General features: G+C 48.2%; 1 long non-coding RNA gene across 2 annotated transcripts; it reads left to right on the plus strand.

Annotated features, from left to right (window-relative positions):
* The first annotated feature begins 2,284 nt into the window (after positions 1–2,284).
* Positions 2,285–13,354, plus strand: LOC119001277 (uncharacterized). Of its 2 annotated transcripts, none has more exons than XR_005069532.1 (2): positions 2,285–2,396; positions 13,100–13,354. It is a non-coding gene; the product is annotated as an uncharacterized LOC119001277 (long non-coding RNA). The 2 variants fall into 2 exon arrangements; XR_005069533.1 differs by lacking the exon at positions 2,285–2,396 and adding an exon at positions 12,492–12,520.
* The last annotated feature ends 221 nt before the right edge of the window (positions 13,355–13,575 follow it).

A 13,575-nucleotide genomic window follows, 5' to 3' on the forward strand; every position in this document is an offset into this window, starting at 1 on the left:
CCCTGTGGGCTTGTGGGTAAGAGCATGTGGACACACAGACATGTCTACACAGACATGTAGACTATAAATACTGAGAGTTTGTAAGGACTATTTGAGAGTTTCTCTTTGGGTGAGGCAACTCTCCCCTAACCTAAAAACTCTCCAAAGTCCCCTGTGGCATTAGCTGCCCCCATGGTAAGGGTTATCCTCTATAAGCAGTGGCTGAAAGCCCAAGGAAGTCAACCTGCCTTCCTACACCACCAAAGTCTGCATTCCCTAGCAACACACTCTAGCAACAGGGGACTTTTATTTTTGTTCTGGAAGCTGGAAATGAGCTCTTGGTTGGTCACCCTCTCTCAAGAGGGCCTCCTCATATAAAAGAGTATATACCTCGTATTAAACTTGGACTTTATTCCTTTATCTCCCTTTGCTTGGAGAGCTAGTGTGATTAATGTGTCATTTGTTTGGAGTATGTTATTTCTTTATTTTGCCTATTAAGAGATACTATCTTGTATGCTATTGATTTGTGAAATTACAATTCCCACCGTGAAACTGTGCTAAATAAATTATTGATGAAGACAAAAGTCAGTTTATGGAGCATAGTTTTGCCACCTACCCCACCCCAGAGGAAAACAAAACAAGGTCTTTCTTAATGCAAATCAGTGAGGAAGAGTTGATGCCAAGTCCCTCTTCAATTCCATTGTAACAAAGGGAATTCTGAGCCTCCACATTCCACACCACTGCCTTCCAGGAAATGGGACTGTCCTGAGAAAAACAAGAAATGGCCTCCTTCTTACCCCCACGGGTTAACATGCAAAGGAGCTGGGCTCAGGGGACAAAGGATATCCTGGAACTTGGATGTTCTGGGGCTTAGAAAATGATACAAAATCTCCCTTTGTACCCCATCTTGCATATAACGAGACGAAGGGGCAGCCCCATATTAGTCACAGACTAAGAAGGGGGGGCTGAGACACTAGTGAAAGGGATAATCGAGGAAGCACAGAACAGGGGACCAGAGGCAAAAAGAGGTCATTGGATACCACTCACTCCCTGCATTCCCTCTGCCCTGACTCTGTTCTTGCTCTCCCAGACCTGTGGGGAGCACTGACGGTTCCGTCAGTCCTCACCCCCAATGCTGCAGCTTTGGGTGCGACACTGAACACAATCCCCGAGTCCTTCCTGGCTCATCCAGTCCGCGTGTAACACTCCACACACTCCCTCAGTCCTCTCCATTCACCATTCACCAGCCTCACCAGCCACGTGTGTGATGCTAACCACACTCCCCCAGTCCTCTGGCCCTGGTAACAACACACTCTCCTTGTCCTTTGCCCCAGCTCTGTGTGAACACACACCCTCGGCCCTGTCCCTCACCCTCCTGTCCTTGGGTGAAGCATTCCCTCTACTGTCCTTTGGGACCACCATAGCTTCTATGTGTCAAACAAAACACATTCCTCAGGGCTGCCTTTCTGGGGAGCAGCTTTTTCACCCACTGTCTCCAGAGAGACATTCAGGACCCTACAGGGATTCTTTGCTCCCCAAGCCCAACACACACAAACAAGCGTGTGTATGTGTGTATGTGTGTGTGTGTGAGAAATGGCAGCGATCAGAAAGTCCTGCTCCTATCCATCCACTGATTATTGGGTTTTGTGCCGAAGGCAAACATTTCCCTTTGACCTCAGTGTCCCTCGCTGAGGAACTGAGCTATAATTCGACATCGGGCTACATCCTGTACCCACGGGAAAGCGTCTGATTTCCTCAAGGAGCTGCAGATTCAACAACGGGACTGTGGTTGGGACCAGGTGAGGTACAACTTCATGAAAGGAGATTACACTTTGTTAGAGAAGTAACTTTTTAGTTGTTTTTCTTGCCTTTTTTTTTTTTTTAATGAAACAGGACAAGCAAAGCAGTGCCCCAAGTCTCTGGCTTTTCCAAAGGAAGACGCCCCCCCACCCCACCCCACCCCCACCCCAGAGCCACGGCAGCCCTTGAAAGACGTGGAGGGCTTCCTCTCCTGTTTTGAGGGGGAGGGAGTAGCAATCAGACACAAAGAAAACTGAAGTCTGGGGGATCCAAGGCCCCCTCCCCCAAGTAGCCTTGCTTTTTAGCATCATGGGTTAGAAGTTTATAAGAATTCTGGATCCATGGTTTCCTACGGTCGCTTTTACAGATCTTGTTAATTTATTACCCGTGGTTACACTTTTAATGGAAATCATGAAGAAATGGCAAAGGAAACATGAGCTAATTTTTTTCCAGTGACACATTTCACTGCTATTTAAATAGCCGTTTTGCCAAACCAAACACAGCGCTTACAGCCAGCAGTGACACATGAAGGAGATCACTGTGGCCGATCCTGCCCGCGGCATCCAGAACAGGCGAGACTTTCTCTCAGCTTCCCCAAGGGCCGGACGCCAAGTGGGGTGAGCCGGGGGGAGCTGGAGCCTGGGGCACAGCTGGAGCCCCAGCACTGGGGTGACTGCAGCTCCCACCCTCTCCCAGGCCGGGCTGCTCCTCCTTGCCTGGAGCCCACGCCTCTGCCCCCCGGGGGCCCTGGTGCGACTGTTTCTCCAGCAGCCTGGGAGGCCCCCCAGAGCGGGCCACTGTTGGGCTCTCGATTTGCTCAGGCCTCTAACTGGGAACGTGATCGAGTTGTCCACAATCAAGGGTAGACTTTGGGGAAAGCCGGGCCAGCTTTGTTGCAGCTCTGTGGTGGCAGTGGCCATTACCCTGACCACGCTTGCACAGGGCGCCTTTGTTGGGCGAACCCAGAGCCTCTGACTTCTCCTCAGAAACATTGGCCTCGGGATCTTTCTCGCTCCCCGGCTCTGGGGCTGTGATGTCACCGAGCATTTATTAACTTTTCAAGAGGCCAATTGAAAGCTGTGGCATTTGGCAAGAGAGAAGCCGGGGTCTGAGACACTGGAGAAGGGGAATAGGCCCACGGGGGCCCTGGTGACAGCGGGCACAGGGAGGCTGGGCGAGGAAAACCTTTCTTGATATCAGCCTTGTCAGAACCTCCCTAGGACTTCAAAAACTTGGTGGCATAGAGGGGAGCGAAGCACTGGCCCTTGGAGACCCTGGATCAGTTGTCAACCTCAGGGTCCCTGTGAGAGCCCTGGGGCAAGGACCTTCTCCCGATGACATCCTCTGATGGACAGGGGTGGGGTAGGGTGGGGCAGTGACCTAAGAAGGGCGCATGACACGGGGAGAGAACACCCTGGAGAGAGGGGCCCCAGCAAGCAGGAACTGGGGTTTCAGCCCCACCTGGTCCCCGCTGGATCTTGAATGACTTCCCCTCTATCCCCCTGCCCTGAAATGGGATGCTCTGTGCCCCCAGCATCTCCTGCAAGTGTCAAGGTGGGCAGAGCAGAGGGGCTTTGACAGAACTCGGGCAGCAGGCCTGCTGGCATGCGGGGCAAAACCACTCTCCCTCCTGGCTTTCCAGGGAGAAAAGCCACTTTAGTGAGGCTCCGGAGAGAAGTTAACTGTCGTTTTCCCTTTGCCAAAAAGTATATTAAATTCACTGACCACATTTTTCCAAACCCAAGTACGCAGGACATTAGCTGCAACTCACACTGGCTGGGCTCTGGTGCGCTGGGCACCACACATATTTCATTTTGCATTATTAATATTTAAACCAAAGCAGCTGTTCCCTGTACACTCAGAGCCCAGAGCCTGCCCAAGGCTCCTATGGAAGCTTCTCTCCCTGGGGCCGTATGTACCAGTGGGAAGCCCCTTGAAGACCCTCAGGCCTCGGGCCTCCTGCAGGGAATTTCCCCAAGCAGCCACTTACTGATCTGCAGTGACATTTCTGGGACAATCCTGGCTTGGCGGTTTGTTAGCAAGGACAGATTCTGTTGCTCTGGTTAGCCGAGAGCCAGGACTCACCCTAAGCAGATTTTTGACAGGGGCAAAGGTTTCCCTTTGGAACACCAACCTCCCTTTGAGCCCTCTGGCCCAGAGCTAGGTACCCTGGGCTTTCACTGTTCTCTCCAACTCTTTCGGCCTTCAAAACGTGTCCAACCGGAGCCCCGGGTCCTCCTCCTGGGCATTTGCCCCTTAAAGTCTCATCTCCAAGCCTGAGTGGGGAGTCTGTGCCCTGAGTCCGGAGACAGTTGGCCAGCGCTACACACAGCCTGAGAGTGACTTCCCTTCCAACCTGCCTCAACTCGCTCCCTCAGGCCCGTGCTGCTCTGCTCCCCAGGCATAGCGAACACTGTCCTTCCCCTTGCCTCCGAAGTCCCAGGATACAAGTCCGCTCCCCTGAGCCACCACCCCCAACCCCCAACCCCCAGCCCAGGAGGAGCTAACTACTTACTATTCTCTCCTTTCGTAACAACTTACACACCCCTCTATTTTGGCATATATCACATTATATAGTAAACTTTTCCTTGCATACTTATAAAAACTAATATTTATTGAGTCCTTTCTATGTACATGATGCCTTAAGTCAAATTATCCTTTGTATAATTCTCACACTCACCTTATGAGATGCGTTTGATAATCATTCTCACTGTGCAGATGGCAAAACTGAGACTGAGAGATGGTAAGAAGCTCGCCCAAGGCTGTATAACAAGGAAGTATCCATTCCCTCAGAAACCGAAAGCCCCTCTAAGAAGGGGCTATGGTCTTCTGTATCCAGGGTCTACCTAACACACTGACTCATTATAGGTGCTCAGTACATGTTTGTTGAAATAAAAATAAAATTAAGTAAAGCAAGTGGGAAGATCTTCCCAAACCAGGACCTACTGAAATACCCTAGTGTCTCCATTTTCCTTGGGTGACTGTCCCCACTCTGGCTCCTAGAGAATGAGGAGCGAAAACTTTGTAGTAAGCCAGACCAGGATCTAAATTCCAGTTCCACCTGGATTTAAACTAGCTGTGTCTCTATTTTTCCATTTCCGAATTGGTGAAAATAACAATACCCACCTATGTTAATCCTTACGAAAACCGCTTCGGGCCTGCCTGAGCTGGGTAAGAGGAGGAAGGAGGTTATGGGGCACCAAGCTGCAAGGATTAAGTGAATGATGTGTGGGGCCACCTAACAACCCAGCTCTTGCTGCATTATAGACAAACACATGATGTCTTGAACACACACATTGGGGCTCTTTGACAGCAATGAGGATGACACTGTCATATTATACAGGCTCCATAAGGCACCGCCTCCAGGGTCTCTTCCTGGAACCCTCACAATTCTTGCCGGGCATACCATTATGACCGAGGTGTACATATCTGGTGCTGTGGAACAAACCACCCCAAAACTCAGTGACTTAAAACAATAACATTCCTCCAGCTCACAAATCTGCAATTTGTGCAGAACTCAGTGGGGAAGCCCTTCCTCCTGGCCGCACTCAGTACCAGCTGAGGCAGACTGAAGGCAGAGGGTCAGAACCGTCTGAAGGCTGTCCCCACTCCTCCATCAGGCCATTGTTGCTGGCTGTCCTGAGACCTCAGCTGGGACTCCCAGCCAGGATGTAGTGGCCTGGGCTTCCTCACAGCGCGGTGGCTGAGTTCCACATGGGGAAAGAGAGAGACAGGGAGAGATGCCTTTTATGACCTAGCCTAGGAAGTCCAGTGTCATCCTGACACATTTGATTTGTTGAAGCAGTCACAGAGACCTGTCCAAGTTCAAAGGGAGGGAACACAGACTCTGCCTCATAAAGGAAAGCAGCAAAGTTCTGGAAGCACATGTGGGAATGGAGATGCTGCCTCAGCCTTATTTGGGAAAGAGCACCAAGTCCCAGGTAACAGAGGTAAACACTGAGGCGAGGCGGCTACCTGAGCAGAGGAAGGGCGAAGCACCCATGAGTGGAAGAACCACAGCTTAAACTCAGGTCTTCCTACTCCCAAGCCTGGGCTTTTCCCATGGAAAACTGGGCTTTCCAATCTCACCGATCAGGGCTTTAGCAAGACTCAGCCCCCTCCCCACATAATGGGGTTTCTCAGAGCCAGCCTGCCCCTTCACACACACACACAGGGCCACTGCTAAACTTCTTCCAGCAATCCCTTTGCTCCTGGACCAGGTGAGGGGAAGATCTGCTGAGGGGCTCGGACCTCACCCTGCTGCTTCATGGCCAGGCCAGGCTGACCTGGAGGACCCAGGCCAGCCAGGAGCCAGAGCTGGGGAGTCCTGATGTTCAGGAGGCTGGGGGGAGGGAATGACAGGGGGCAGCGTCTAGGATGTGTAATTCCAGACGACAGCAGGAGCTAAGAAGACTGTGGGTAATTTGGGGAATTTTTGGAAAATGTGAGTGTGATGTCAGCCTGAGTGAAAGAGAGAGGAAAGCCAGGGAAGGGGTTTGTGGGGGAAGTCCTGGGGGGCCGGCAGGGAAAGGCAAGGGCAGCAACTTGTAATGGGAGGAATAGTTATTAGTCTAGAAAAGTTTAACGTGAAGCTCCCAGCCTACCCCCAGGCCTCTGCCCAGCATGTACAAATCACACAGATGTGATTAAAACCCGTGCTGGTGAGTCCTGGTTGGATCCAGGGCAAGACTTGGAAATGCATTTACCTCTTCACAGACTATTGAGCAACTGAGCACAAAGCCAGCCCTTCACCCAGCTCTGACCTGGGGGCTTGTGGTTGGGTGTGGGGTAGGCAGGCAGCAAGAGTCAGCAAGGAGCCATGAGAAATCCTTGCCTGGGAGCAGGTGGGAGGAGGTTGCAGAGGTCAGGGTTGGGGCAGTCTGACCCTCCAGGGTCTCTGGGGAATTTGACTGGTGCCTCTAGGAATGCTTTGATTGGCTTATTAAAGCTCCATCCACAAAACTGGGCGCTGTCCCAACACCCTGCCCAGAGGTTACCCCAGGCCTGAAGTTCTCGTTAGGCAGCATCCAGCACACACTAGGGCAGCCTGCTTATGACAGCTAGGCATCATATGTTCGCAGCCAGACACAGCTGGAATCAGTCTCCCACCCACAATCTCCCATGCACGGGACCTTGGGCAAGTCACTGGACCTCATGAAGACTCAGTAAAATGGCAGCAATAATATCTACTCCAAGTGCTGTTGTAAGCCTTAAACCAGATTGCGCAGACTAAGGGCCTCCCCAGGATCTGGCACACAGGAGTCAATAGGTGGTCATTCTCATCCTCACCCCTTTTTCTCTTCTGGTCTCCTATGCACACCCAGAACCATGATGCATCCTAAACCTTGTCCAGTCCAGACTAATATGGCCAAAGAGAAGCAAAGCTGATCAAGCATTTGGGCGGGGGCTGTGACAAGAGATTGAATTGGCGATTTCTGCCTTGAGGCATCCCTGTTACAGGAGCCCTTGCAGGGCTCTGAGAAAGCCCCCAGGACTGGCGTGCCAGCCCCACTGTGGGGAGGGAGGAGGGGGCAGGAGAGCTCCTCTTGTCACCTTGGACTGCTTGTCCCTAGGTCCAGGCCATTCCAAAACCTGTTCCTCAAGTGTCCCACTCTCTTAGACTCCGTAAGAACAAACAGGGCCTGCCCCATCCCTGTGCTGGCCATGTGGTCCTGGATTTCTCTGTGCTTCTGTTTTCTCACCCAGGGCATAAGAGGGTTGGATGGATACTGGCCTGTTAGCACCTTTGTGCCCCCGCCACCCCTCCCACCGTCTCCCACCCCTTCCCAACCAAGCCTTGCCAGACAAACCATGCTATCAAAGGGAGGGACTGGGTCCTGGCCCACGAAGATTTCTCTTTAAATCCTTTCTGAGGCTCTGGCTTCAGCATTCTCCGCACCCAAGTTCCTCTTTTCTAAGCCAGGACTAGGTTTGGGTAGGGGGACCACAGTCCCTGACTTTCCTGGAGGACTCTGATGCTATATTCTCACCCTTGCTTGTCCCTTGTGGGTCTGTACCCCTCTTAGACCACCCCCCAGAGTTCCTGGGTTAAACCTTAGAAATGAAGGTGAAAAATAAACAGCCTCAAACTTTGTCTGTGATTTTATTTTCAGACTACTAAAAACTTGAAACAACCCTCCCTCCTCCCCTTTCTCCTCTCCTGGCAGTTCCGGCATCCTCCAACCCAGTCCTGCCTGAGCCGGATTAGGGAAGGGAGGAGGTTATGGTCCATGGAAGAGTCATACCCTGAACTTTATGGGGTTTGCAGCAGCCAGATGCAGAGCGAGGTTGCACCCTTTCTCTGCAACAGCCAGAGAAATGAAATGCAGGCTTCATGGTGCAAGTAGGAAAGGAGAGGGATGGGAAGCCAAAAGGGAGTTTTTGTAGGGGTGCAGAGGATGGCATCCAGGTGAGGAGGAACAAGAAGAGGTTATAGGGAGGCTGGTCATCTAATACCCAATAAGTGATGAGAGATAGGAAGCTTGCATGGATTGACAGGTTACTGACCATGGAAGTAGGTATCGGGCAGGTGTGAAGAGCTGGGCTGCATTTGAGAAAAGCCCACAGCTACTTGCAGGGGACACAGCTCACAATCCCCAGGGGACTCATGGCCACAATCTTCTCTCCCACAACCTCAGACCTTCTGCTGCAGGAAGGAGCCTTGGGGCAGCTGGAGACCAACATTCCTGAGCTCTTCCAGCCCCAGCATTTATCTTAAGGTTATTTCCACTCCCAGGAACAAAGAAGCTTTTTATTCAGTAAGTGGCGAGAACCCACACCTCTGACAAGCCATAGATCACCCTCAGGGAGGGCAGGAGGGGATAGTGGCCAGCACGGGAGGCTTCTCCCTCCCACCCAGAACCTCAGAGAGGGGTGTCTGGCTCATGCTAAGTTCCCAGGCAGAAGGCAAGAATTGAGCAGAACAGACTGGTTGTGAAAGCCAGTGGCCAAGCCAAGGCGGGAAGACAGAGAAGAGAGGGAATGACTGACTCCTGGGAAGGAGCCCTGAGCAATCCCTGCGCCCAGACTCTCCGGGCTCCTCACCTGAGATACATGATGATCAACCAAATCACCCGGGGAGCTCTGAAGAAAGAAAGGGAAAGCCCTGGCTGGTGTAGCTCAGTGGATTGAGCACAGGCCTGTGAATCAAACCGTCACTGGTTCAATTCCCGGTCAGGGCACAAGCCTGCATTGCAGACCAGGTCCCCAGTGTAGGGTATGTGAGAGACAACCACGCATTGGTGTTTCTCTCTCTCTCCTTTCCTTACCTTCTCTCTAAAAATAAATAAATACAATATTTTTTCAAAAAGGGAACAAATTCACATGGTATAGAAAAAACAACCATATAGAAAAGGTATAGAGTACTCAACAGCCTCAGTGACCACCATTGTAGCTGAATTTCTTGTTTCAATAAGAATATTTGGATACACTAATATATATAGGTATAAAAGTGTACACATATAGATACGCAAGAACATATATATACGTAATCTCTGTTTACACATTTGGTAAGAAATTAAATATATTGTTCTGCAATGCTCTTTTTACACATATGTGGTGTCTCTCCATATTTGTACATGTAGATCTGTCTCCTTTTTCCTGACTCGATATTTCATTGTGTGGCTATTGATGAGTATTTAGATAATTGTCCATATCTTTCTATTACGAATAACACTTCGGTAAACATCCATGTCACAAACTTCCTTGCACAAAAGTCTGAGCACAAGCAGGGAATACCCCTAGAACTGGCAGGCAGACCAAAGGACGTGAGCACGTGTCTCCACTCCAATGGATAGTGCTAAGTTGCTCTTCCGAGAGGTTGCACTTCTTTACACACACACCGACCGTGTCTGAAAGTGCCTCACGTCTTAGGCAAACACCATGCATCATAAAACATTTTAATGCACACTAATTTTAGATGAGTAAAAAATAACATTTCATTGCGGTTATAATTTGCATTTCACTCATTGTAAATAAGGTCAAAAAAACTTTTAATGTGTTTAAAAGCCATCTGCACTTACAGGAGCTTTAAAATAGATGGATTCCCCAGGTCCCACACTTCCAAATCTAGGTCAGTAATCTCAAAAGTCGGTACTTAAAAAATATATACTGAAATGATTGGAGAAGGTAAGGATTTTTAAAAGAGAGCAGAATTTAAAAATCACTATCCACATAAGAATAGATCAATGAATTGTACTTCGATGAACACTGTAAATATCTGCTCACTAAAAGGGAATGAAAAGTCCGTCAAGAAATTGGGAGAAGATATTTACAATTCTACAATGAACTCAGAACCAGAATAATAAAGGACTTCTACAAGTCAACACAAAAAGGACAGTGACAAGGCAAAGGCTGGGACACAGGAGAGCTGCCATCAACAGACTACAACTGGAACATACGCGTCCTGAGGGCAGAGACACTGCCTGTCTTGTTCACCAGTGAATTTCCAGAGCCTAGCATGGTGCGGGGCACAGAGTAAATACCCAATAACATTTGTTGGATGAGCCAAAAGGAGTGATAAACAGAAAAGAGAAAAAGATGACACTCCTCCCCCTGGGTTAAAGTGTAAAGGACCAGGAAGATGAGAATTCAAGAGAAGATGGTCTGGAAAGGAAAGAAGCTTCTGGGTTACATGGAGACCAAAAGCCCAGCAGAACACCCGGCTGGAGCAATACGGTAAACAGCTATGCAAACAAGACTAGGAATTGGACCAGAAAGCCCAGGTAGCAATTTTCCATGTGAGGTCGTTCTCCAAGAAGTGAGGGCTAAAACTGCATGACCAGATGATGTAGGCAAAAGAAAGAATGGAGGGAAGTCGGGTGAGGACAGAATTCAAGTATAAGAAGCTAGGGAAGGCAGCAGGAAACGAGAGAGAGAGAGAGAGAGAGAGAGAGAGAGAGAGAGAGAAGATTCAGGAAGGTGGGGCATCTGCAAAGTTAATGGAAGAAGACAGAGCTTCAAGAGGAAGGCGCTCTCCGTTCAATTCTGTTTGAGAAACAATTGTATCTCCGCCCTCCACGTAATCCAGAGGCAGAAAAACTTAGTAGAACATCTGGACTTGAAAGAGAAACGGACAAATCTTGGATCTAAGCATAGCTTTATTAGCAATTAACAGTGAAATCGTAAACAAGTTACTTAAACTTCTCCTTCCCAACTGATTGCATCTTCTGTTTTTTTAATTGGTTAAAATGGGGAATTAATATAATCCATACCCCAGGTTGCTGTAAGGATTAAGTAAAGGCATATGAAAGTAAGTGAAGTGTATGAAAATACCCAGTATAAGGACTGGGACATAGTTGGCACCCAATTCTTATTTATTTCCCTTCCCTCCCCACCTGTGTGCCAGGCACCGGGCATCTGACATTTGGGGAAATGATGCTGACAAATACCACTTGTGATACAGTGGTGTGTATGAGATCTGTGCTGCAGAACCACATGTCAGGACTGGTGGGAGCCGCTGCACACTAGAACCCGATAAAGCTGTTGCAGAAGGCTTCAGCTAATAAGGAGATGTTAATGACCCTGCCAAGAGTTGTTTTAATAGGACGACAGCAGCATGGGGTTCGAGAGCAGAGTCATCAACCATCATTCTTCAGCAGCAAGAGGCAAGAGGCTGAACTACCATGACTCTTCTCAGGCTGGGAGCAACCTAAGCCTGTATGTGGGCACAGAGCCAGGGAAGAAGGCAAAGGATGCAAGGAAGAAGTCTGGCTGATGGAGCAAGACACTCCAAGTGAAGGGCTCCATGAGTCAGGGGTGATGCGGGTTTAACGATGTGGCTATAACTTGAGGAGGGGCCATCTAAGGGAAGAAAGTCAAATTTATGAATACAAAATTGGACACAAAAGTATACATTTATTCAAAATAAGAAAATTAGCCACAAGAAAATAAAAGTTTTATACTGATAAATACCACAATCACAAAACCCAGAAAAATAACGTTATTTATTAATAAATTAACTGCCTGACAAACCCCTATAGTAATCTTAGGGAAAAAGTACTTCTTTGCTGTGTACTGTTTATCCAATCTTTTATATTTTGTTGAATTAGTTTTTATAGAGACAATAGTAAAATAACTCAGTGTTTCTTCTAGCATGGTCCATCAAAAGTTTGTGGTTTTTTTACATTTTATTTCTTTTTTTTTTTATTTTTAGAGAGAGGGGAAGGGAAGGAGAAAGAGTGGGAAAGAAATATCAATGTGTGATTGCCTCTCACATGGCCCCCAATGGGGACCTGGCTCACAACCCAGGCATATGCCCTGACTAGGAATCGAACCGCGATCCTTTCGTTCACAGCCCGTGCTCAATTCACTGAGCTACACCAGCCAGGGCTCAAAAGTTTGTTTTTTATTAGTGATGATTCAGAAAAAAATTTTAGCTTCACAACTTGGTATTGGTAAGGTCACATAAATGTCTAGGATTGTCATCATATTTGGAAAAACCACTATCAAGGTTCTTTCTTATATGAGCTATAGTATTTCAGGATGTGTCAAGTATTTGTACACAGTGGGTCATATTAAGCATTTTTTGAATTAACAATATTCATTAACCAGTTTGGTGATTTGTCTTTTAGTGGTTTATGTATGAGTCTTATCTATTTTTTTAATCCTCACTCGAGGATATGTTTTACTGATTTCAAAGAGCAAGCAAGGGAGAGAAAGAGAGAGAAACATCGGTGTGACGGAGAAACAGATCGGTTGCCTCCCATATGCACCCTGACTGGGAATCAAACCCACAACCTAGGTAGGTGCCCTGACTGGAAATCAAATCCACAACATTTTGGTGCGTGGGACCGCACTCCAACCAACTGAGCCACCCAGTCAGGGCTGTCTATGAGGTTTGTACTGTCTCGTTGATGTCAGAATTTCATGTCAAATGAGCAGGAAATTTAAATATTCACTATATGACTCAGTATTAAGTTCAGAATCATAAACACACAACTTTACAGATGAACATTCTAGCTATTGGTAGCATTACTGCAAATCTGTACCCTCCAAAGACAAGAATCCTGATTAAGCCATATTTTCATGAAAAAAGAGAAAAATGTCTGGTGACTCTACAGTTGAGTATTTTCTTGGCAGGAGAGAATGACCATCTTGACTTGGTGTTAATGAGAACCAAATCGTGTTTACAGTTTTACATGTCTGGTGAATGAAAAATATTTTTTTCCTGGACTAGTTTATGGTTCTACAGCAAGTTGTCTGCTGACATCCAAAAAGATATGTCTATATCCTAACCTCCTGAACCTGAGAATTTGACCTTGATTGGAAAAAGGGTCTTTTGCAAGATGTGATTAAAGTAAGGCTCTTAAGATCATTCCAGATTAACCAGGTGCACCCTAAATCCAAAGACAAGTGTCCTTACAAGAAACAGACAAGGGACAAGGACACAAAGGAGAAGGCCGTGTGAAGACAGAGGCAGAGTGGAGTGATGCTGCCACAAGCCAAGGAGGAGCAGAATAAGGCAAAGACGGATTCTTCCCTGGAGACTTTGGGGGCAACATCGTCCTGTCCGCACTTGATCCAGACTTTTGGACTCCAGAGCAGCCAGAGACTGCATCGCTGTTGCTTTAAGCCACCTGGTTTGTGGTGATTTGTTACAGTACCCACAGGAAACTAAGACAGGGTCCACACATTGCACATTTTGTTCCTCCTCCACAACCCAAAGATTTCTCGTAGGACTACATGAGACAAACTCACAATCTAACACGCCCTCCAGCCATGCACCTGCAAGTGCGGGGTAGGTCAACACAGTGAACTGCAGAAAAGCCCCCAGAAACCCTTGCCACCACGGATGGT

The sequence above is a fragment of the Sturnira hondurensis genome, unplaced genomic scaffold, assembly GCF_014824575.4.
Source record: "Sturnira hondurensis isolate 20B ecotype Veracruz unplaced genomic scaffold, ASM1482457v3 Scaffold0016663, whole genome shotgun sequence".
Classification (NCBI taxonomy): Eukaryota; Metazoa; Chordata; class Mammalia; order Chiroptera; family Phyllostomidae; genus Sturnira; species Sturnira hondurensis.